The sequence below is a fragment of the Antechinus flavipes genome, chromosome 3, assembly GCF_016432865.1.
Source record: "Antechinus flavipes isolate AdamAnt ecotype Samford, QLD, Australia chromosome 3, AdamAnt_v2, whole genome shotgun sequence".
Classification (NCBI taxonomy): Eukaryota; Metazoa; Chordata; class Mammalia; order Dasyuromorphia; family Dasyuridae; genus Antechinus; species Antechinus flavipes.
The window spans coordinates 228,865,719-228,891,787 of NC_067400.1; the positions used below are offsets into that span (position 1 = coordinate 228,865,719).

General features: G+C 33.2%; 1 protein-coding gene across 1 annotated transcript in view; it reads right to left on the bottom strand.

Annotated features, from left to right (window-relative positions):
- The window catches only part of JADE3 (jade family PHD finger 3), a 162,755-nt gene extending 137,230 nt beyond the window's left edge, over positions 1-25,525 (bottom strand). Inside the window, exon 1 of the mRNA XM_051984612.1 lies at positions 22,689-25,525. The gene's annotated coding sequence lies outside the window, so the exon portion shown is untranslated. The remainder of the gene's footprint in view (positions 1-22,688) is intronic.
- Positions 25,526-26,069: the final 544 nt, after the last annotated feature.

The following is a 26,069-nucleotide window of genomic DNA, read 5'->3' on the forward strand; positions in this document are numbered from 1 at the left end:
TAAGAAATGATTAGCAGGAGGATTTCAGAATCCTTGGAGAGACTTACATGAATTGATGCTAAGTGAAGTGAATAGTACTAAGAGAACACTGTATGCAGCAACAGTAAGATTATATGATGATCAGTTCTGATGAACTTAGCTCTTTTCAACAATGAGGTAATTCAGGCCAAATCCATTAGAATTGTGATAGAGAGAGAGCCATCTCTATCCAGAAAGAGAACTGTGGAGATGTGGCTCACAACACAAAATTTTCATCTTTTTTTGTTGTTGTTTGCTTGCCTTTTTTTCCTCATTTTTTCCCTTTTTGATCTGATTTTTTTCCTTGTGCATGATAATTATAAAAATATGTATAGAGGAATTGCATGTGTTTAACATATATTGGATCACTTGCTAGGAGGAAAGGAAAGGAGAGAGGAAAAATTTGGAACACATGGTTTTACAAGAGTGAATGTTGAAAACTATTTTTGCATATATTTTGAAAATAAAAGCCTATTTAAAATTTTTTAAAAATAAAGTTCTTAAGAGATAAAAAAATTTATCATCTATGTGACATTTCAAATAATCAAGATAGCTCTAATAAAGAAGCAAACTTTTATATGTTATGTGAACATTTAAATGCTATAATGAGGTCCCCTGAAAAACAAAAATTGGATACAATATCATTATTCCAATATAATAAGACATTTATAAGGAAAGCAGAATGAAACAAAACTGAATCATAGGAGTTGGACTGAGTTTTAATCTTATTTCTTCTATGACATGTAACTTTGGGCAAGTTATTTAAATCTTTTGGAAGCCAAATGTAAATCAATGGACTTGGATTACAAGATCTCTCTGAAAATATTTTCTCACTGAGGGGTTATATAACAATATAACTATAGACATATAGGGCATTGTGTGTGTGTGTGTGTGTGTGTGTGTGTGTGTGTGTGTAGGGCTATAGGACATTAGAATTCTATTGATGTTGGGTGTCTTTATGAACTAATCCAGATTGACTGAGTACTTATCAAGGGCTGCATCTATGTGTTTTCTATTTATAGAAATTTCTCTTATCCAATGCACACATATTTATCCATGTATGTAGATAAAAATAAATAAAATGTTATTTTGAAAGAATAGCCTACATTTCTCTTCTTTTCTTGGTCTATCAGTATAATTTCTTTGTTCTACTTTTCTATTCCCACTGCTAGCACACTAATACAGGCTCTCATTGCCACTGAATTACTTCTATAGCCTCTTAACTGGTCACCTTTTTATTTCTTTCAACATTCTAATCCATCCTTCCTTATGCTGAGAGATCTGATAGAGTTTATAATGACTCTATATTGCTTATAAGAAAGTTCAAATCCTGCTTTGGACATTTATTAGCTTCATGACCATGGACAAGATGCTTAATTTCCATCAGCTTGTTTCCTTAGTTGTAAAATGAGGGAGGTGGATTAGATTATTCCCTTGCTCTGTCTACTACACACACTAAGCTGGAATACTGTAATTTGTTTCCACTCTATTCTCTACCCTAATACATGTCATAACCATGAAGACTAATTTATAAACTGTTCTGTCCATTTCACTATTCTGTTCAAAACAGTCAATGACTTCTAGCCACTGTCAGTATAACTCAATGACTAAAATGTTGGAATCAAGAGATCTGGGCTCAAATTTCACCTGAAACATTAACCAGCTTAGAAACCATGAGAAAACCATCAAAACTGTCAAAGTGCCAGTTTCCTCACATTTGAAGAGAGCATTTATAAAATACTTATATTTATCTGCATTACAGACTTGAAAGGAAAGAACTTTTACAAACCTTAGTACATTATATAAATATGAATTGTTATAAAATAAGATCCTAATCTTAGCATTTCAAGTTTCTTGTCTACTTGCTGACACTTATCTCATATATTCCACACTAAATGAACTCTGATATTCCCCAATATCACATTGACTTCTCTCATCTCAGAGTATTGGTTAGGCTATTTCCTATATAAGCAAGAAAATTTCTTCCTATATCCAATTTGAATTGCTTACAAAACCCACCTCAGGTGTTTTCCTCTTCCATAAATCCACCCATGATTTCCTCCCCTCTCAACCCCCAACAGCTGAAATTATTTTTTTAATGACATTAGATATCTTTTTTGCCCTTATCACATTTTTTCTCACCAATGTTTGCATACATATTCTATTCCACTAATATTCCATAAGTTTCTTTAGATCCAGCACTGTGTTTATCACCTTTCTCCCAGATTTACATGTCTCAAAATGTAAAACATTCAAAGTCTTCTTAGACCTTTTTTTGGGACCCAGGGCTTGCACTTCTTTAATACTCTTCATTACCCCACAGAGTGATCGCTTCTGCACACATAACAGACATTTCGTCAATACAAGAATGAAAAATGGATGCTTCTGGCAGCCAATAATACAAAACCATGACCTATCCATTCTTCTTTTGTAAATAACTGGTGTATCACATGTAGCATGTTCTAATAGCCACTTAATATGCACACAAAAAACCACAAGATACATTCGATGGAAAGGAAAATATGCATTTTACAGCCTGTCAAACGTACAAATATCAAAAGGAAAACTGTTACTTCTCCACATTGCTTACTGTGACAGGTGTGAAACTGCAGCTCTGCCATCTGTGCAATGTGGATCAGTTTTACAGTCTAGCTAGCAGCCAAAACTGTAAGGTGCAGTCTTCCACTGGCTAAATAATAGTTTGTAGGGTTCCCCCACACCTTCCTCTCCTACTTATTGTATGTGGAAGAGAGTTGAGTGTCTTTTTCTTCCAAAATATAGACAAAATTTATTATTATTATTATTACCAAAAAAGACTCTATCCTCTATATCTTATTCATCAGAAGCCTCATACATATCCAGAATGGGAGTTAACAATGTGATTGAGACATAAATCAAATTCTTCCTAGAATAACTTGTTCTTCTAAAGCCAGCAATAAAACAAGTTTTTCAGTTCTAAACAAATCTACAAGAAAAATATCCATGGATGAGAGTAGCAATTAAGAAATCTGCAGTTTGACACTAAATTAAGGAACAATGTCTACATCCATTCCCTTCACTCCCACAGCCACAACTCTAACCCTGACCTTCATATTAAGCATATATCACCATGAAAGGAAATCTGATTCCAAGCTTTGCCATTACAAGTTAATTTACATACCACTACCAAATTAATCCTTCTAAAACACTACTTTCCAGTGTCTACAGAATTAATTCCAAAATATTTAGTTTCCTAGCCAAGACCCTCTATAATCAAGCCCTTACCAACCTTTCCAACATTATCAGTTAAGGGTAACCTAAGGTTAATTCCCCAGTGTCCTAATTCTATATCTGGTGTTCTTTCAAATATTACTATAGTTGACACATCACACAGATATAGATTGATTAGAACTAGAAAGAATCTGAAAGGCATCAGTCCAACTCCATTTTTTTTTGGTGGATGAATTTATTTTTATTTTAATTTTTAAAGTTTTTATTTTAAAAACATATGCATGGATAATTTGATAACATTGACCCTTGCATAGCCTTGTGTTTCACATTTTCTTCTCCTTTCCCCCATCCCTCTCCCCAGATGACAAACAATCCAATATATGTTAAACACGTTAAAATACATGTTAAATCTAATATGTATAAACATATTTATACAATTCTCTTGCTACACAAGAAAAATCAGATCATAAAAAGAAAATAAATGAGTAAGAAAACAAAATGCAAGCGAACAATTACAAAAAGAGTGAGAATGTTATGCTGTGATCTACATTCAGTTCCCATAGTCCTCTCTCTGGGTGTAGATGGCTCTCTTCATCACAAAATCATTGGAACTGGCATCAGTTACCTCAATGTTAGAAAGCAACTCCTTCATTTTAAAGATGAAGAAAATGAGATCCAGAAGTATTCAGTGACTTCCCCTAAACTGGACATCAAATTGCAGAGGTGAAATTGCATCTCAGATTCTCCAGTATTTATTTCTTTTTAAAGTTTTATTGATATACTTCATTTTTGCATTGCAAACATTTATATATTACAATCTCACCATGAGACATCTTTTGTAACAAAATAAAACAAGAAATAAAACAAATAATAGAGTGACTTCATCTGAAAATGAATGCAATATTTTCATTTGTGGCACCACTTCAAAATTCTCTATTTTTAAAAACTAACTGAAATCTATTTTCTCTCCTTCCCACCTCCTGTCTCATTAAAAAACAAAATTTCTTATAACAAATATGCATAGTCAAGCAAAACAAATTCTTTCCTTGGCTGTATAAACATATATATGTGTATATATATGTGTGTGTGTGTATGTGTGTGTGTATAAAAACATACATATGTCTCATTCTACCTTTAAATTCTTTACTTTTTGGTCATAAATAGCATATTTTATCATTGCTCCTCTGGACCATGATCAATGGTCCATGAACAGTCATGAAATTTGTAATCATTCTAACTGTGTGACTCTGGCAAGTCATGTAATAGTCTGTTTGCCTCAGTTTCAATTGTAAAATGAAGATAATAGAACCTAATTTGCCACAACTGTTGTGAGATCAAATGAGATAACATCTGTAAACCATTTGACAAAGTAGGCTCTTTATAAAGGCTCATTTCCTTCCATCCTCCCTTCTTCCCTCCATTCCTCCCTTTCTTCCACTTTTCACAAGTCTGTCTGTTTTTTACAATGTTGCTATTATTCTGGTTGTGCTCATTTTATTCTTCACCAGTTTATAAAAGTCTTTAAAACTTGTCATTTTAAAAATATTAATGTACTAGTATAAACTGTTCTTCTGGTTGTGATTACTTCACTCTTCATCAGTTCCTATGTCTTTCAGTGTCTTTTTAAAATCATCTGTTTTCTCATTTCTTACAACTTAAAAGTAATTCTATCATATTCATATTATTCAACCATGCTTCAACCAATGGGTATCTCTTTAATTTCCAGGTTTTTTTACACCCCAAAAGAACAGCTATAAATATTTTTGAACATAAAAAATTCTTTCTTTGATCTCCTTTGGGCATAAGCCTAGCAGTGTTGTAGCTTAATCAAGGGCAAACCATTCTTTCTAACTCTGAAATGCTGTTTATTGTTTATTGTCTTGTACTGCTCAATAATTGCTGAATACATTTATTCATTACTATGAATAAAACCATACTAATTGCAAGTTGCTCAAGTACAGAAACTGCTATAGTATGTTATTCAACAAAGGGCAAATAAGCAAGAAATTTCCTTTAATTTAAGAAATATATTTAAATTGTGGGTATTTACCCAAAGAAATATATTTGTTGGACTTCTACATGTACTATATGCCTATATTAATTGGTTAAATTTGTGTGTCAGAATTACTTCTGAGTTGAAATAAATCTGGTCCTTTAGAAAACCAACTTGGAGACTAACCAGCTTGAGCTAAAGTATTTGACACTGAAGTAATAACCTTATCATAGGCCTTTGACATGAAAAAGAGCAAAACTAAATTGGATATAAAAGTAAGCTAAAGAAAGATTTAAACTCAAAAAAGGAAGGAAAAGCTCTTTTAAAAAGCTTCTGAAAGAGAAGATGAATAAGGGGAGATGTCGATTCACATAGAAGATGTTTTGGAGTGGGTATCCATCAATTAGGAAATAGATGAGCAAATAATTTGATAGGTTAGCAGGATGAGCCTAAATCACCAAGATGAAAATCTTTAAGCATTAATGTGGAATTCTATATTCAAAGAAGCAATGATAAACAGCAGGTCAATGGAAAGAGAATTGGTATTAGAATCAAAAGATGAAGGTTCATATTCTTGCTTTGTAAGTGATACTATTTGAAATTGGACAAGTCAATTAACCTATGTAGGTCTCAATTTTCACATATAAAATAAGAGGAAAATTGAACTATATCACTTCTATATCAAAGCTTCTTAAACTCTGAGTCATGACTCCATTTAAGATTGCATAACTGAATGTGGAAGTCACAAAAAATTTGGCAACAGTAAAATGTATCAAATATTCTGCCAAAATTTAATTCTTTATGTAAAAATAAATACATCCATTTCATTTATATGCAAATTTGCTTCCATCTTTGATAAATAGCAAAATTATATGTATAATAAAAAAATTTAAAATAAACTTCTTTGTGATTTATGATTAATAAATGTTTGATTTATATACCTATATTTATATCCCATAAAAAATTCTCAGGTGAAAATGGGTCATGAGTGGAAAAAGTTTAAGAAGCCCTGCTCTATATCACTCTATCATTATGAACCATATTACCTCTAAAGTTCTTTCTGGCTCAAACATGTATAAACCTACTTCTTGTTTGCCAATGAGATCAGGGAGATGATGCCATGATATTCAAGTGAGTTGGATTTAAATGAGATGGGGCTATGCAGTCACCTTCCTCACTTTCCCCTACAGAACCATCTGGATCCAGTGGCAAGATATAAATCAGGATGACTGGAGATGGCCCTGGATGCAGTAGGAGACTTTGACCTTTTTAAACTAAGGTCTTTTCCAGATCTCAGTTTGTCTGAGGCTATATCCAATCAGGGGTTAAAGGTTAGGTAAGAATTAAGATAAAAAATGGTCCAGTTTGACTTCACAAAAGAATCAAAGAGCGAAGAACTAACTACATAAAAGTAGAAGAAACCTGGCTTGAAAGAAATTTTATGAGGAAAAATACGTAGAGTTTTAGGTGATCACAGAAACAATAGTTATCATTTATATAAAGTTTAAGGTTTGCAAAATGACTAGAATTTATATAAAGCTTTAAGGCTGCAAAACTTCCTTCATAAAAAAACCTGAAGGAGTTATTTCAAGTTTGATATAGCTATAGCCATCTTATAGATGCAGAAACCAAGGCTCTGAAAAAAGATAACACAAATATGTTATTTGATGAGATCCCAGGTCTTCAGATTTAAAATCCAGAATTCTTTAACAACTATATCTTACAATCTACAACAATTTGTAAGGTTGATAGACAAAAATTTGACATTATTGCCCAAACAATTTAAAGCCATATTAAATATAGAATGATCATGTAAAAGGATCAAGGAAGGTGATAATCTCATACTACTGAAATTATCCATAGAGGAAGTATGTCTAATTTATACCCTCTAGGTTTCCTGGGGAGAATGAGTAGGTTCTAGAAATCTCATGCAAAGTATGGTTATAATAGACACTAAAGAAGTTAAACCTGACAAATAATAAGTTGAGAGATGTAGGTGAGAAAATTAGACATGATACAGTTTTCAAAGGTTTTATGTCAAATTGTGAGAAAAAAATGAATATTTTGTATTTTTTAGGACCAAAGGGTGAGATGACAGGGAAAAAAGACTTTGATTCAAGTGAACTTAAAAAAAAACTAGGAGAGTTTAAAAAAGGAATGAGGTGCTTCACTGGTATTTGCTGCCTAACACCAGAAGTGCCCAAGAAACAATGGGTCGTAATTCATCAGGGATGCACAAAAGGCATTTCTCCTTATGAGCCAAAGTAAAGCAGGTAATCTCTAAATCCAAGATTCTCTCCCAGTTCCGAGAATATGTGTTTATTTGGAAAGGGTAATAAAAGTTTCACTGTTAATAAATATTCACTTTTATATAATAAAATTAGTCTAGTGAAAGATAGAATTTCTTCATTCTATTCCTAAAATCTAGTTTACAGCCCAAGCTATACTGATTTATTACTCTAATCAATAGCAATGAAACACAGAAAAAACCAAATACAACAAGTTTAAGTTAACAATCATTTATGAAGCATTTAGTATGTATCAAGCACTACGCTAAGTACTGAAAATACAAAGAAAGAGAGGAAAAAAGTCTCGGTTCTCAAGGAGTTAATGGGGAAGACAACATGCAAACAACTTTGTACTAATATACACAGGTACACACAAACATATACATACATATCTATACAGAATAAATTTGAGATAATCCCAGAGTGAAGTCAATATGATTAAGAAGGACGAGGAAAGGCTTCTTGCAGAAGATGGAACTTTAGCTGAGATATGACGAAAACTAGGGAAACCAGGAGGCAGTGAGGAGGGAGACTAATTAGTACAGATGTCTAGGCAGGAAATGGGAGTATTGTTTTCAAGGAACAGAAAAGAAGCCAGTGTTTTTGGATCACACAGTTTGAGGAGAGAAAGAAGGTAATTAAGAAGATTAGAAAGGTAGGAATGAGCTAATTTATTAAGAGCCAAACTCCTTAAGACTTCCTCTACCCTACAAAAAGCCTGAAATAGTAATTTACACCAATGTGGCAAACATAAATATTATTGATAATGGTTTATTCTTGATAGGAGCTTATTGTCAAAAATATGTAAAATTTTCTAGAAAGTAGCCATTTCTGTGAACAGAATGAGATGAATTAATCAACAAGTCCTAAGTGTATATGCTATGTGTTAAGCACTAGAGATACAAAGATTAAAAAAAAAACAAGTCTTTGTCCTCAAAAGAATGTATATTCTATGGGGAATGGAGGGAAGGGAAGATATCTATATATGGAGAGATGACTATATATCCATATCATCTATTCATCTATGGAAGGAAGGAAGGAAAGAAGGAAGGAAGGAAGGAAGGAAGGAAGGAAGGAAGGAAGGAAGGAAGGAAGGAAAGAAGGGAGAGAGGGAGGGAGGAAGGAAGGAAGGAAGAAAGGAAAGAAGGGAGAGAGGGAAGGGGGAAGGGAGGGAGAGAGGGAGGGAGGGAGGAAGGGAGGGAAGAAAAAAGAAGAAAAACATAAGTGTATAAAAGACTGAACATGAAGTCAAGCTCTGTGACATTTATTAGCAGTATGACCATTAACAAGTCACTTAATCTCTCCAGGCCCTCAGTTTCCTTATATTAAAAATGAGAGATTTAAGCGGTCCCTCCCAGCTCTAAATCTACAATTCTATGAAGTATATGCAAAATAAAGACAAGATGGATAGAAAGGGAAATCATTAGTTGAGAGAGGAATCAGGAAAAAATTTAATGTAAAAAATATTATATGATTTGACTTTTGAAGGAAGTAAAGGATTCAATGGAATGGAAGTGAGGAAATAATAATGCATTATAGGCAGAAAGGATAACAAGTAAAAAAGGATAGAGACAAGAAATGGAGTAACACATATAAAGAACAGCAAAAAGACCAACTTGTCTAGATCCTAGAATGTAGGAAGGGACATATAGTTCTCTCTTCTACCTCACATCTTTCCCCACCATGGTTTCAATATATGGAGGGTCAGCAGAAGAAATTAAATGGGAATTTAGGGAGTGTTTGTGAGAGCTGCAGACAACATGCCAAGGCCAGCAGATGATACCGAGTTTAGAAACTCAGAAATGCATAAAATATATGCAGAGTATTATATAATATCAACATGCTTTATCTCTTAATATCATAATAATTTAGACTTCTCTGGAACAAAGGGAGGGCCAAAATTTTTTATACAGATTTTCCAGATGGTAGGGGCACTCCTAATTCCATCAGCGTGGAAGGGATAACTATAATGTATGATGAGGCTATAAAGGTAAATAAGGGCCAGATTGTGAACACTTTTAAAGATAAACAGAAGAGTTTATATTTTTATATAGAGGCAGTAAGGAGCCAATAGAATTTATTGAGTAGAGGAATGCTATCGTCAGATTTGTGCTTAAGGAAAGTCATTTTGGCAGGTTTTCATGTTATTGAAATAACCTAAGTGATAAGATGAGGGCCTTAACTAAGGAAATAGTTGTTTAAATAATGAGAAGGGACCAGATATGAGAGATTTTACAGAGACAGTAAAAAGAAAGAGTTGGCACAATTGATTGGATATGTGGAGGAGTCAAGGATATTATTGTTGGGAACCTATGTGACTAAAATAGTGGATGGTTTGGGGAAGAAAGATGAGACTTATCTTGCACAAAATGAAATATCTATAGGACAACCAGTTTGAAAAGTCCAATGGGGAATGAGAAGGAAATAAACCCACCATATCCAGACACTGTGCTAAGTTTTTTAAAAAACAAATATTCCTTCTATCATTATAACAGCCATGCAAGATAAGTGTTATTATTATTCCATTATACAATTAAGGAAACTGAGGCAGATAACAATTAAGTAACTAACCCAGGGCCATATACAGTCAGTTAAGTGTCTAAGACCATATTTGAATTCAAGTCTTCTTGATTCCAAGCCCAGCACTCTAACTCTAACCCAGAGTTCTATCTGTACCAGCAGCTGCCTCAATAGACAGTCTGTGAGAGAGGTAACATTCAGGAGAGAGACTAGAACTGGACGCATACAGATAGTTGATAGACATGCTAAGAGGCATACTGCTATGGAAAGGGTTTATATTTAAAAAACAAAGAAGAATGTTGGATAGTCTATCTAAGGACAAGCTTTAGAAAAACATGGATAAAAACTGCATGAGATCCATGTCACTATCCCCACATCTCAGTAAAATTTAAACTTAAGACAGAAGTAGTATCATTTTTCAACTTTGTAACCCCATACCTCATGTCTTGACTATATTATTCATCTGATAAGTGTTTGTTGAATTTAATTTATTTACTTCAGAACAAGGAGTGGTTTCAGGTGGTACTCAGAAAAAAATCTGGAATTTATTAAAGTTCCGAATAATTTAAAAAGTTAATCACTGTTCTTATAAATGAGCATAATTCACTGATTCTTTGAGAAATGAAAATATTTAAATATTTGATATTGATAGGTGGCATAAACTCATTGTCTTTTCAAAGATCAGAATATATTTTCTTATTTCTTCTTTAAAGCCAAACTTAATAGTTATACAGTCCTGATTTTAAGTTTCTTGGTTTTTCCATTTACATGGCATAGTAATTATTTATAGTGTTTTCCTGGTTCTACTTATTTCACTCTACATTTAAAAGCTGTTCTTTTAAATTTTCCCATACTTCTCTTTTTACTCACTGCTTCTTATGGATCCAAAATATCTCAGTGCATGCATTTATCACAATGAGTTTTGCCATTCTTTAATCAATGGGCATCCACTTTGTTTCTAGCTCTTCTCTACTATGAAAAATAAAGTTATGCTTTGATATATATGTGGAATCTCTTATTCTATCTTTAATACTCTCAAGCTTTATGTGCCCATCAATGGAATTTCTGAATCAAGAAGTATTGGCATTTTAGTCACCTTTTTAAAAAAGCATAATTCCAAATTATTTTTCATAATAAATGAATCAATTCACAATTCTACTTACAGTATATGTCACCTTTCTGAAACTCTTTCAATATTGCTTTTCCCATCTATCCTCCCACACCCATGGGATATGGGAATCCTTGGCATAACAGAAGCTAAGAAGGGTCTCTAGCATCACAAAACAATCGTGAAGAACATCTAAGATGACATTTTTAAACTGAAGAAACCTGCCAGAGCTTCCTGTCTTTCTAGCATAGTCTTTAAGAACCCAGGGATCACTTCTCCAACATGATGAAGCATCCAAGCAGGGCTATATAGCTGAGGGTGAAATAATGTTGCATAATCCAAATTCAAGCTTTAGAAACTTCATGCTAACTTTTCCCTGTATAAAGTTGCTGCTTGTGGTAAAATGCTTAGACTGAAGCTGTTTAAGAGTTTTTGTTATTGAAGATTCAGGAGTAAAAAGATTCTTGAAGCACTTCCTTGACAACCACACTATTTCTGTAATCCACATTCCCTAGTAGTAATGCCCATAAAAATCCTACAGTGGAGCAATAAAAGCTGATAAAGTGCCAGCTGCCTCAAGAAATCTAATAGATTTGGCAAAATATACAACAACTCATCATGATGTATGGTCCTTTTCTTTAACAGTTTGCTTCAACACACACACACACACACACACACACACACACACATACACACATGCAAACTCACAATATATACATACCTACTCACATTTCCTTTTCACATAACAAATAAACAAATATTTGAAGATCTACTACGTGAAAGGCACATGTCAACTATGACACAATCATTATGAACTTGTCCCTCCAAGATTCAGTTGGAAATAACTGATTTTAGCAATTCAGAGCTAGTAAATTTGAAAGTCAGGTTTGATATAATGTATTATCTTTACATTGTTCAATGTTAGGATTTATAACACTCAAAAACAGAAACACAAACAGTAACAGTGAATTTGTTGTACTGTTAAAGATGTTTATTTTTATTAAATCTGACAGTGTGCGGCCAAAGTGACCTGTACACTCATAAACAAATAGGGAAAATTCCTCTGATACAGATGAGTCACACTACATCAAAAGTCTTTATTAACACTGGTTAAGTTTGACCAGCTTACTAAAAGAGCCTTAAAACAAATCAATAAAAACTCTCTTCATAATCAATGAGAAACCTATATACTTTGGCCAATAATACAGGCAAAGAACTACATTTTCTGAAAATGAAAATTTTTTTTAAACTTAAAAACTCTGATCAAAGCAGTGATCAACTATGATACCAGAGGACCTGTTATTAAACATGCTACTCTACCTCCTCACAAAGAAATGGGTTCAAGGTACATAATATGAGACATTCACTTTTAGACATGGCTAATGTGGAAATTTGTTCAGCTTGATACATGTTTGTTCCGAAGATTTTGCTTTTCTTTTTTTTTCAATAGGGAACAAGGAGATGGAGGAAAAGAGACTAAATACCTGTTAAATGAAAATTAATTTAAAATTTTAAAAAATAAAATTGTCATGTTTATGTTTGACTCTTTAGGAAAGACCCTAATGTTCAGCAAAACTGAACTTTATATATATGTATTTACTATAATGTTGTTGGCTTCTTCTAATAATTTGGGGACAGCTAGATGGAACAATGGATAGAATGTCAAGCCTGCAATCAGCAAGTCTCATCTTCCTGAGTTCAAATTCGGCTTCAAACTATGTCATTCTGGGAGAGTTACTTAATCCTGACTGGCTCAGTTTCATGAGCTATAAAATGAGCTGAAGAAGGAAATGGCAAACCACTCCAGTATCTTTGCCAAGAAAATCCCAAATAAGATCACAAAGAGTTGGACAAGATTGAAATGATTGAACAACAATAAAAACTCATGTTTTCCCTAACTTATAAACTAGAAAAAGTTTTAAATTCCTTAGTAGCTTGAAGCTCCATTTGTAACAATCAAACATTAAAAGGAAATACAAATTTTAATTGTTCTCATACTCTTATTTTAACAATAAAATCTGATTTAAAAGGAAAGAAAAGTCACAAATATACAATATATATTCACACATATGTACATATATATGATATACTTACACAATAATATGTGTGCATATATTATAATTATATAGGCATTTGCCCAGAACCTGGAAAATAATTCTCTAAAAGGAATAATTGATAACTTCTCTATTACAAAAGGAGTCCATATTGAAAACTGCTCCTAATTATACAACAGAAGAAGGAACATAGTAATACTTTAAGAGGCTTAAAGCTACACATTAGCAACCACTGTTTATGATCTAAAAGAAAATCCTTAAACTTGTATATGATAATGATACTACTCTTTTAGTCCTTGAAGATGGAGGAGGAGGCGGCTGCAGCAGTAGCATGGTAAATAAGAGAAGGAGGTGACTAATTAGGGTAGGAGGAAATAAGACAGACCAAGCACATCTGAACACATTTTGATAACAGCTGTTAAGGCAGGAATAGTAGGCAAAGATGAAAGGCAGATTCTGGGTGTAGGGTTTAGAAAAGGAGGTTTGAACAATAGTCTGAACAATAATCTGGTTAGAAATAAGAGTTTACTTTTTCAAGGTTTATTTGTAACCTGCAGAGATTGTCCACCCACTAGTTACAGAATAACATTTTCACAGGAGGAAGCTTCAAAAAGGCAACTAAATAAGCAAATCTATATGAAATCTTAAGGAAGGAAATTTACTGTTTAAATAAAGATTGATACCCAACTTGTGGTTTCATTGGTATAGGGAACCCCCAGATGAGGAAATGGTTTAAATAAGGGATTCTATTTCCTTCCCTATGCAGCTCCAAATCTACCAACTCAGAAGATAAGTACTTATTTTGATGTTATTCGGTTGTTTCTTGCTCAATTGCTGACTGCAGGCCTGGGATTCTATAGCACTCTTCATGGCTGTACTTTTGGGTTTTTTTGGCAAAGATACTGGGATAGTTTGCCATTTCCTTCTCCAGCTCATTTTCCAGAGGAGGTAACTGAAGCAAACAAGATTAAATGACTTGCCTAGGGTCACACAGCTAGTAAATGTCTGAGGTGAAATTTGAACTTAAAAAGATGAATCTTCTTGACTCCACGCCCAATGCTCTATCTACTGTACAACTTAGATGCCTATAAAATGTTTATATATAGTTTCTCCCAAAGTGTAAAGTAGAAACAATTCAGAACTGTTAATCTATTCAGTCTCTCCTGATCTGAAAGAGTAATTATAATAGAGTGCTGGAAATCTATTTGTTTTAAACTATAAGGACAATCATCCCTCAAGACTCTGTTATGATAAGATCAAAGAATTAAAGCTGGAAGAATCCTTAAACAACTTCTAATACAACTTACAAGAAGCAGAGATGGAAATTTGACTTAGGTCTTCTTATTCCAAATCCAGTTTTTATGTTTATGCTCATTTACCAATGAGAAAACCAAGTTATGGAAATGCTAAATTAACAGCTGTGATTTCTATCACACTACGACCACATTGTTAGACTATCTAATGACTTTTCCCCCTCACACAGATCTTTGTTCCAAGGGTTCATTTTTTGGAGGAAGGATTACTTTTCCCTCACAGTAAAATGAATTTTTTAAATTACAGAGCACAAATGTTGTCAATTCCAACTTTGATCTTCTTTCTCTACTTCCCACTCTAATGCCAAACCTTGTTTCAGTGGATGTTATTTCTACACTGGCAAGATAGAAGCAGTTTAAATTCCAGCTTCCACCAGTAATAAAAATTTATCTAAAAGCCCTATCTCACCATAAAGATGCATTACAAATTATAAAGTAAGACACACCTGCAAGTATTAAAACATGAGATCTAATGTTTATGTGCTAGTTCTGGGCATCTCTGAAACTACCAATACAAAACTTTGGGGTCCAGGAAAGTAATCACAAACATAGTAAAATTTCTTTACTATCAAGTTCAAAAAACTTGCTCTGTAGAACTGTGGATAAATATTACAAATGTGGCTTCTAGTTTAAAGTATTTAATAACTATTTCCCAAATATCTAGGGAAGTTAGGTGATAATACAGTGATAGAATTATGGTCTTTAGGTCAGGAGGACACTAGTTCAAATCCAACTTATGACACCGATTAGCTATATGACCCTGGCAAGTCACTTAATCCTATTTTCCTCAGTTTCCTCACCTGTAAAATGAACTGAAGAAGGAAATGGTAAACCACTCTAGTATCTTTACCAAGAAAACCCAAAATCAGTTCAGAAAGACCTGGATGCAACTGAACAACAACAAATCCTAAATATCCAAAATATTATGCCAAAATGCCAATTTCACTTAAAAATTGAAAGCATATAAACAAATTGGGGAATTTGTGTGCCAAATCTTACAACTGCAATATAGATTTCAAATCTTAATTCAGAAAGAAGAAACCAAAATTGTAATAATTAAATATATATATATATGCAGGCTCCAAATTACAAATAAGAGAAATGTACACCAAAACTAATCCTAGGTTTCACCTTATATCCAGCAAATTGACAACTATCACAAAAGATGAAAACAACAGTGTCAAAGAGGCTTTCAGAAAGGTGAAAAATAAAATATAAGTATAGCTGTGAAATTATTCAATTATAATGAAAGCAACCTGAAATTATTCTTTTTCTAAATGATTAAAATGTCTATGCCCTTTAACCCAATAATCCCACAGATAAGCACGTAGTTCAAGAATATCCAAAATATTCAGAACAGCATTTTAGTAGTATTAAAAACAATATAGAAATTCATTGACTAAAGAATGACAAAGCTCATTGTAGTATGTTTTTGCACTGGGATATGTAAATAAGAAGCAACGAATTAAAATTCAAAGAAGCGTGTATTTGGCCTGATGCACAATGAAATAAGCAAAACCAGGGAAACAATATAAACAATTATCATAACAATTTAAAAAGAAAAACAAAAAACTTAAGTAAAAGACTAATTTTAATGATTAGGGTTGGCCCAAAAGAGATAAAAAAAAAAAAAAAAAAAGATCAATGAATTTTCTTAACAGAGTTGAGGAACTCCTGTTGTAAAATACTACATGTATTTTCTGCCACAACCAATATTCTGATTGGTGTTCCTGAAGTACATTTTTCTCTTTTCTTTCTTTTTAATTCTTCATTACGAGGGATGGCTCATTAGGTAGGGAAGACAGGAACACATTCAGAAATGAAGGTGATATAAAATCAAAATATACCCATTAAATTTTAAAAGTTTAAAGCAGTTTTCTGTAGAGGAAAGTGTACTGAATTTAGAATTCAAAGGTCCACATCCAAATTCTGGTTCTAAGATTTATTTTCCATATGACTTCTAACAAGTCATTTTATTTTTCAGGGTACCTTAGTTTCTGCCTCTAGAAAATAAAAGGAATGGAATAGATAATCTCTAACATCCTTCCAATTCTAAATCTAGGCTCTTAGGATACTCGAACAAGTTATTTTTAGAACTAAATGCCAAAACTTCCTTTCTTATGTCAAAGCATCATAGGGCAAATATGGAAGAACTATCACTATTTTCCAAAGCTATTGAGCAATAGTAAAATTAACATCACATTTAATTTCTTTGTTAAAATAGAAATAAACCTTAGTGGTCAGGAATAATTATCCATCCATAGATAATCAACTATTAACACGAAGGAAAAGTCATATTAGGATCTGAAATATAAACCAGTAAAACTTTTTTTCTGCCATCCCCATCTTGAGTATATATATATATAAAATGTATATATATATATATATATATAAAATTCTATACATATAAAAAATGTATAGAATTGTGACCTGTTTCTTAACCTATAAGTAGCAATCTCAGAACATAGCTTTTACATAATACTACATTTAGAAAGAAAAAAAAGTTCAAATTCAAAGAAATTTTTGACTAATGTAAAATCTCTCCCTAAGCATCTAGGCATCCTTTGCCTCTTCTCAATAATTCTTCCAAATATTATCTGGTTTCTAAGGCTTCTAAGTGAAAAGAAAAACCTATAAAGAGTTCCCCCAATTTCACTTAAACACAATTAAACCATATATAACATAAATACTGCAATAAATTGTTTAGGTGGTTTAAGAATTAAGCTCCTAATATCAAGAACTTATGTCAGAGAAGTAAAGAAAAATTTTAAAAATCACACTAGAGGATTACAACTCCAACCACCCTTTTGAAAAGTTATTAAGTCTACCAGTGTACATTAAACTGTTTTCACCTTTCCTTTCAATCTTGCCCTCAATGTTTACAAAGGATCAGTTACTCTACTAAAAAACCATCTCTTACAAGACAATAATCAAAGCTACAAGCATTAAGGTCTTTGGACTAAATGCCAGTTGTGTTAAAGTTTACTGGAGCTATTAAGTTTTATTTTCTGAAAAGCATGAAGCTAATGCTGTCAATAAGAACAGGAAAAAGAAAAGAAAAGAATGTCTTTCCCACTATCTTTTAAACAACCTTTTCTTCCTGCTCTATTCTCTCTGGGGCCCACAGAGCTGAGTCTCAGAGAATGACATCATCCCCTGGCTCCACCTTACTTAGGAGTCCCTCAAGCTAGACAATTAACTAGAACTAAAATGGGAATCTTTTAACTCTTAGAAATAAATGCTCTGAAGTGAAGCTCTGGTCACCACCTCTATACATACTCTCTCACACACAGACACTCACATTAATCATGAAAAACGTAACTGATATCACACTGTAGAAAGCGGCAATCTATATCTGTCCAATGCTTTCCATTCCCTTACTACTTCACATATAGGTGTAATGGCCCTTTTGTTTGTGCTAAAAGGTCCTGCCTTAAATCCTGAACCTCCAAAAGCACACAAAGTGTGGTCCTAGTCCCAGTGGAGAATTCATTATTCAAAAAAGCAATCAGACTTTATCCAATGAGATAAATGAGATCTCATGATCCAATGAGATATCATATGTATGTACACAAACACACATCCACACAAATATACAAGTTGAACTACAAGGCAGACCTGGATCCCTGTTCTTTACTTGAATATTCAACTTTGCATCAAGTAATGTGAAACATATCTAGCCTTCAAAAACAACAATTACTATTTAAAATGAATAACACTATTACACTAAAGCTTATCCTTATTAAGTGGCAAAAGCCACTTTCATGATTTCTTTTTCTACCCTGAGGCAGTCTCAAAAATAAGAATCAGACATAGGATAAAAAGGAAGTGATATTTTACTCACAAATATCTACAAAACGGTACCTAATAAACAGTTTAATGTGTCACTTGCCAGGTTGGGAAAAGAAAACCTTACCATCAAATTACTAAATAAAAGTTACCAATGCAGTATAAGCACTCACCAAGAAATAATCAAAGATGCATAGTCACTTAAAATTAGACTGTTAGATTAGAGGTACAACTTATTAATTTATTCCTTCCATTAATCTAAACACCATTAAAACCTAAGCATGAGACAGATATGTAAATGAGGCATTTTTATAACAAACAATGTCAATTCCAGAGGATTAAGCCTGAAATAAAAGCACACAAGTGAAATTCATGCATCCAAAAGGGAAAATCCTGAAACCGGAATGTCACAACCAGTTTTAATAACTGCTATGCCATATGTCATGCATAATTTCTATTTTAAGAAAGATAACAACAAAAGTGGGCCCTTCTTGAGTGCACAAAATAATGAAATTGCTTATGTACTCAAGGCCCAGTCCAATAAAATAGATCTATGCATCTTCATAACTGATAAGTAAAGGAGAATGATCAAACTTTTCATGAAATCATTTTATAGTATGATTTTTTAAGTGCACAAGAAAGTATCATTTTATCTAGTGTTAAAGCATGACTGAGAATTAAGATGCCTTGCAGAAATTCAATTATCTCTAAATAAAGAGTTTTTGTTTTTAAAAAATTATCCAATTTAAAGTAGGAAACAATAGTGGACATAATTTTAGATATATAATTAGTATTTATAGATTGCAGCACTCAGCTTCTATACATATTATTTGTATTCAACATCCCTGAGCCTCATGGAGAAATAATTTGTTGCATTGAACACAGAGGTAGCCTCAATGCCAGGAAGACCTAGATTCAAGTTCTGATTCTGAGTTGCTGGCTCTGTGACTCCAGACATGTCACTTAACCTCTCACTTTAAGCAATTTTCCAAAGACTATCAGTCACAGAAGGTACTGATTTTGCATTTTTAGTGGTAATTTCTTCAGAGAGTTTTCTCTATCAGTCAAATCAAATACATTACAAAGTTATTTATTCTAGACAGCTTTTTGATATAAGTACTTAGTATGTTAAGCTCTATTTAAAAATTTTGTTTTCTTAAGCTTTCGAAAAATCAATATTATACCTGGATAATTGTAGGGAATATTTCTATCTGTGGCAATGGTCCAGTTTCTGTATAATTTATTGGTTGAATTCTCCAGTATATTTTGAAATCCGTATTTAATATGGGGACATCATCTGTTTATGAAACATCACATGCTTTTGACATATAATTCTAGCAACTAGGTCAAGTCTTGCTAGGTACTCAGTAAGTGCTTTTTTTTTTTTTTGCAGTCCTACAGTGATATGCTAATAGCTTCTGCGATTTCCTGGAATTGTCTATATTAATCAAAAAGCTCGTAAAGGATAAACCTCTTTTTCTAGTGGAATTTCTAGTGGTGATTATCTAATCTTGAATTACTATAATAAAGCCCATCATTTCTGCAAACAAATTCACATGACAGCCATTTGTTAATGATTCTTTGTCAATGTATTGTTAGCTGAGTTCTGGTGGATGATGACCATGATGAGGGTTTATTAATTTCACTTTTATCAGCTGTTTTATAGACTCCCATTAGAAGATAAACCACTTCAGTTATATTTCACAAATATAATGGCAGATGCCTATTGCCAGCCTTTACCAGTGCTTAATGATGATGTGATGAAAGGAACAGAATTGTGCCAAAAGTATTTGTCTAAGTTTTTAACCTATTTATAACATGCTGCAAATCATTAATTCTCTTCCTTTCTGACAATATAATTATGAAGAATGAACGTGTGTGTGTAAAATCCATTGCAATTAATATCATCACAAAGGATTTGGGAGGAAGTTATTTCATTATCTTACCGAAGATAATATTGAAACTGGTTTATATATTTATGGTGTTTCTCCAAACCAAAAATATAATTATTTCCATAACTTCTAATTTAAAAACTGCTGCTGAAAGTACAACATCTAAATACCCCACGCATATTCTACCTATTTAAAAAGGGAATTCCTTGTGAAATACCCAGTATTTTGAATTGGTTTTTTTCTTCCAGGATACAAAAGAGAGTGGGGGAGCAAAATAGCAGTGCCTGAATATGTTAGCATAAAGAATTTTAGACTAGAAGTTGGAGAACTCAAGCTCTAGATCTGGTTCATTCATCAACAATAAATGTAGTTAGATCACTACAGAAAATTTACCTAACCACTCTATTATGAAGTAAGGGGTAGGGAAAGCAGTGCTCTCCCATTAGTAAGATAAGTTTATTACATGAGCTAACAGTTACCTTATTAGTCAGGGAAAATCTGGCCCTGAAAAGATGAGGCATGGAATGGTATGAGAGTAGAAGCATGGGAGCAGAAAGTCATAAATTATAACTAGTATTTTTACAGCCAAAGTTTGTAAAAGTACAGCAAAAGTTTATAAATGTTAACTCAAAGGATAAGGATTAGAGAAGAACAGTGAACTGTTTCATGGATATCATGACTGAAGAAAATGAGACTCAAGGGACTCATAGACAATGTAAAATTTCTACCCTAAAGTCATGAAATTTAGAGGTAAAAAGAACTTTCTTAAAACTGAGACCCAATATGGTGAATGGTCACACAGATAAGTCTGTAGAAGAGCTGTGGGGTAGGGTGCGGTGATAGTTTCTTAAAGAAAGAAATTTGAGCAGCAGTGGTAGAAGATGATTACTATCAAGCAAGCATCTGCAGACAGATTTGGAATTTGTTATCCTTCAGGCACTAATCTTCAGAATACAGAATTAGAGCTACACCTAAGAGGAACTTCGTGAAAACTTCAAGAAAATAATTCCAAGATCTTAAGGTGAACCTTGGCTAAATATTTCCCTGCACTTGTGTTTAACCCCATTGTATTTTTAAATTTGAGCTCGTTTTTTTCTACAGATTCATTCAAGGAAAGAATATATCTCCAGATTGAAGAAAATGTTTTCTGACTACTCTTGTTTCTATATAGTCATAATAAATAACCTTTTCTAGAATGATATAGGGGATGTGAAGCACTGGAGTGAGACTTAGGAATTTGAAAATAGATTCCTAGAATCCAAAGGAATATTCTCTCTACTGGAAACCTAATCTGCCAGTACCAAATAAACTGGTAAAATAATTCTAACAGAGATTATATACCTAATTTTGGACAGGTGGCCTTGGAGTCAAGAAAACTCATCTTTCTAAATTCAAATCTGGCCTGAGACACTTATTAGCTGTGTGACCCTGGGCCACTTAATCCTGTTTGTCTCAGTTTCTTCATTTGTAAAAATGTACTAGAGAAGGATATGACTAACCTAATATCTTTGCTAAGAAAGCCCCAAATAGGTTTGAACACAACTAAAATGATTGAATAGCAACATACCTAATTTCCCCAACCCATCCAAACAACTAACTTTCTACCTCTTACTCAGAAAATAATCATCAAACTAATATAATAGTGCTATTTCTGGAAAGAACTTATCAACTGGCCTATGATTCCACCCACCATTTCTAACTTCCTAGAATATATACAGAAAAAAAATCTACCTGAACACTATTTCCCCTGGTGTCTGTAGTGTTTCCCTATTAGAATTTAAGCACCTTGAGGGCAGGAACTATTTTGCTTATAGTATTTTAATTCCTATTGCCATTTGTCAAATATAAAATACTTTAAAATCTCAAATGTTAAGTACTTAACAAATGATTTTTAATTTATTGCAGTATATAATATCTTTCTGTATTAATTTTATTAGTTAATATACAGGTATAACTTGACTATACTTAAAGAATGTCATATGATTTAGTCTAAGTTTATAGTCTCTATATGAGATGATGCTTATGGCATTGATTACAATTAATCATCCCTTTTGTTCTCATATTCAATCTATATTTACATCTACAGACTTCTTCCTTGTTACCTACATATACACCCAGGTCTTCTCCAGGCTTAAAAAGCTTTCATTTGGTGGTTGATTGACACAAAAATTGAAATAAATACTAGAAAAAATTACCTGAAAAAAGTTCAAAATGACTAATAACCAAAGTTAAGAAAATTAAACAACTTCAAACTTACCAACTCATCAGGCTACCAAGGATGCTGAAAGAATGAAAAATTCATTTTTATAGGGGCTACAGGAATATAAATACACTAATTTAGTTGTTAATTGATTACTCTGGGAAAAAATTTGCGGAAAAAAAATTAATAAATTATTCAATATCATTTGATCCAGAGATCTCACTTCTGGAACCCTAGGATGAAGCATGGCCCAGTGGAAAGAACACTGGATTTGTTATCAAAGCACCTAAACTAAAATCCTACCTTTTCACTTCTTAATCCAACTCTTCACTTCAGTTTGCAATCAACTCTCTCCTAGATCACAATTTTAATCATGCTTCACTTCACTCCTTCCCTACTTCTGGCCATCTTTCTTGACAACCTCAGAAACCAGACTGCTGGAGAATGTACCTATTGTGACAGCCCTAAGGCCCAATTATGAAACTATGATCAAATCACAACTCTACCACTGTTCTTGAAAAGGGGGTATCACATTGCTGGTGAAACTGTGAATGGATCCAACCATTCAGGAGAGCAATTTGGAACTATGCTCAAAAAGTTATCAAACCGCATACCCTTTGATCCAGCAGTGTTTCTACTAGGCTTATACCCCAAAGAGATACTAAAGAAGGGAAAGGGATCTGTATGTGCAAAAATGTTTGTGGGAGCCCTCTTTGTAGTGGCTAGAAATTGGAAATTAAGTGGATGCCCATCAATTGGAGAATGCCTGGATAAATTATAGTATATAAATGTTATGGAATATTATTGTTCTGCAAGAAATGACCAGCAGGATGATTTCAGAGAACCTTGGAGAGACTTACATGAACTGATGCTAAATGAAATGAGCAGAACCAGATCATTAACAAGGCCATAACACATCTACACAATGATCAATTCTGATGGACATGGCTCTCTTCAACAATGAGATGATTTAAACCAGTTCCAATTGTTCCGTGATGAAAGCCATCCACACCCAGAGAGAGGCTTGTGGAAAATAAGTGTGGACCACAACATAGAATTTTCACTCTTTCTGTTATTGTTTGCTTGCATTTTGTTTTCCTTCTCAGTTTTTTTTTCCTTTCTAGATCTAATTTTTCTTGTGCAGCAAGATAACTATGTAAATATGTATACATATATTGGATTTAACATATATTTTTTTTTCTTTTTTTATTCTTAAAGCTTTTTATTTACAAGATATATGCATGGGTAATTTTTCAGCATTGACTTTGCAAAACCTTCTGTTCCAACTTTTCCCCTCCTTCCTCCTCCCCATTTCCCCAGATAGCAGGTAGACCAATACACTTAACATATATTTTAACATATTTAACATGTAGTGGACTATCTGCCATCTAGGGGAGGGAGTGGGAGGAAGAAGGGAAAAATCTGGAACAGAAAGTTTTGCAAGAGTCAATGTTGAAAAATTACCCATGCATATGTTTTGTAAATAAAAATGCTTTAATAAAAAATGCAAAAAAAGAAAGCAAGAAAAGGGGATATCAAACATCAGACTGTCCTAGTAAATTTCCTGACCAAAATGTTTCTCTTTAGATATCACTCTTTTCCAATATGGCTAGTCTCTTCCTGCTAGAATATAAGCTTCTTAGGGGAATGAACTGTTTTGTTTTAAACTCATATCCCTAGTGCTTAGCATAGTGCTTGCTACAAAGTAAGCATTTAATAAATGCTTTTTCATTTATTCATTACTTATGTGACTTAAGTAAACCATTTTACCTTTCTGAGCCTCTGTCTCCTCATCTATAAATTGAGGAAGTAAGAACAAATGGCATCTAAATCCCTTTCAGATTTGTATCTAGTTTTTTCTCACTTTCCAACTAAATGGTTTTTTTTTCCCAACTAATTGTTTTTTTTTCAACTAAATGTAAGATAGTTTTCAACATATATTTTTGTAAGATTTTGTGTTCCATTTCCTCCCCCCTCCTTTCCTCTCCCTTCTCTAAGACAGCAAGCAATCTGATACAGATTATACATGTACGATGCTTTAAAACTTATTTCCATATTTGTCATGTTGTAAAAAGAGAAATCAGACCAAAAGAGAAAAATACACAAGAAAAAAAGGAAACAAACAAAAAAAGGTGAAAATATTGTACTTCAATCCATATTCAGTGTCCATAGTTCTTTCTTTAGATGCAGATGGCACATTCCATCCCATGTCTATTGGAATTGTCTTGCATCATTGCATTGCTGAGAAGAGCCAATCATCATGTAATTTTGCTATTACTGTGCACAATGTTCTGGTTCTGCTCACTTCACTCAGCATCAGTTCATATAAGCCTTTCCAGGCTTTTCTGAAATCAGCCTGCTCATCATTTCTTATAGAACAATAATATTCCTTTACATTCATATGCCATCATTTGTTTAACTATTCCCCAATTGATGGACATCCACTCAATTTCTAATTCCTTGCCGCTACAAAAAAACAGCTCCATACCTATTGGTGAATACATTCCAAAGTTACTGACAGCAATAAAAGATCTAAATGTCCAAAATATTCATTATAGCATTATTTATGATTTTTTAAAAACTGGAAACAAAATGTTCCCAATTACTAGAGAATGCCTGAACAAATTATGACACATGGATGCAATGAAATATTACCTGACATAAAGAATGGCAAAAATGAATTCAGAATTCAGGGAAGACTTATGCTAAGTGAAATGCAGACTAAAGAAAGAATAACCAAAAGAACAATGTATACAATGACTACAAAAATGTAAATAACAATAACATGGAAAAGCAATAAAAGCCTGGTCAACATTAAGACCATGTTGTAAAAGTTTCAGGGAACACTTTTCCTTTCTGTTAATAATCCATAATTGACGTTTCTGCTCTTCAGAAAATGTAGTTTTTAAAGGGTTTATCTGAGTGTTCACTGGCAATTATTCCTAACTTGAACCCTCCCTTTTTCCTAATTCTCTATTCTTGTTGAGGGCAAATACCTTCAGTCAACTAGGTTTCCAACACAGAGTCATCCTCAATATATGAAGGACCAGTCTCCTTTGCCCTTAATATTCAACCATTTGTCAAATATATTTAAGTCTACCACCCCAACACCTCACATCCATCCCCTTTCTCTCTCTCTCTCTCTCTCTCTCTCTCTCTCTCTCTCTCTCTCTCTCTCTCTCTCTCTCTCTCTCTTTCTCACACACACACACACACACACTCATGTCTCAGCTAAAAACACATCTTCTGCAAGATTTTCCCCATCCCTATAAATACTAGTGCCTTCTCAGCACTTAACAAAATTCCTAATACAACTGGCATCTTGATGACATCTCTGATATTTCCTGTATATATCTTGAATAGACATAATTGTTTACATGTCATTTTCCCCATCACAATGTCAGCTCCTTGAAAGAAAGAATTATTTTCTGCCTTTCTTTGAAGCCCCAGTGATTAGCTCAGTGCCTAGCACACAGTACATGTTTCATAAATTTATATGGACTTGATGACTACATCCCTAAATTCAGGATATCATCACCTCTCATGTGAACTGTAACAATTTTTTTCTTCTAATTTTGTATTGCTCTGAACTTCTAAAATAGTTTTAATTGTGTAACTTTACAAAGATTTATTCTTGTTTTAAAACACACACACATACACACACACACACACACACACACACAC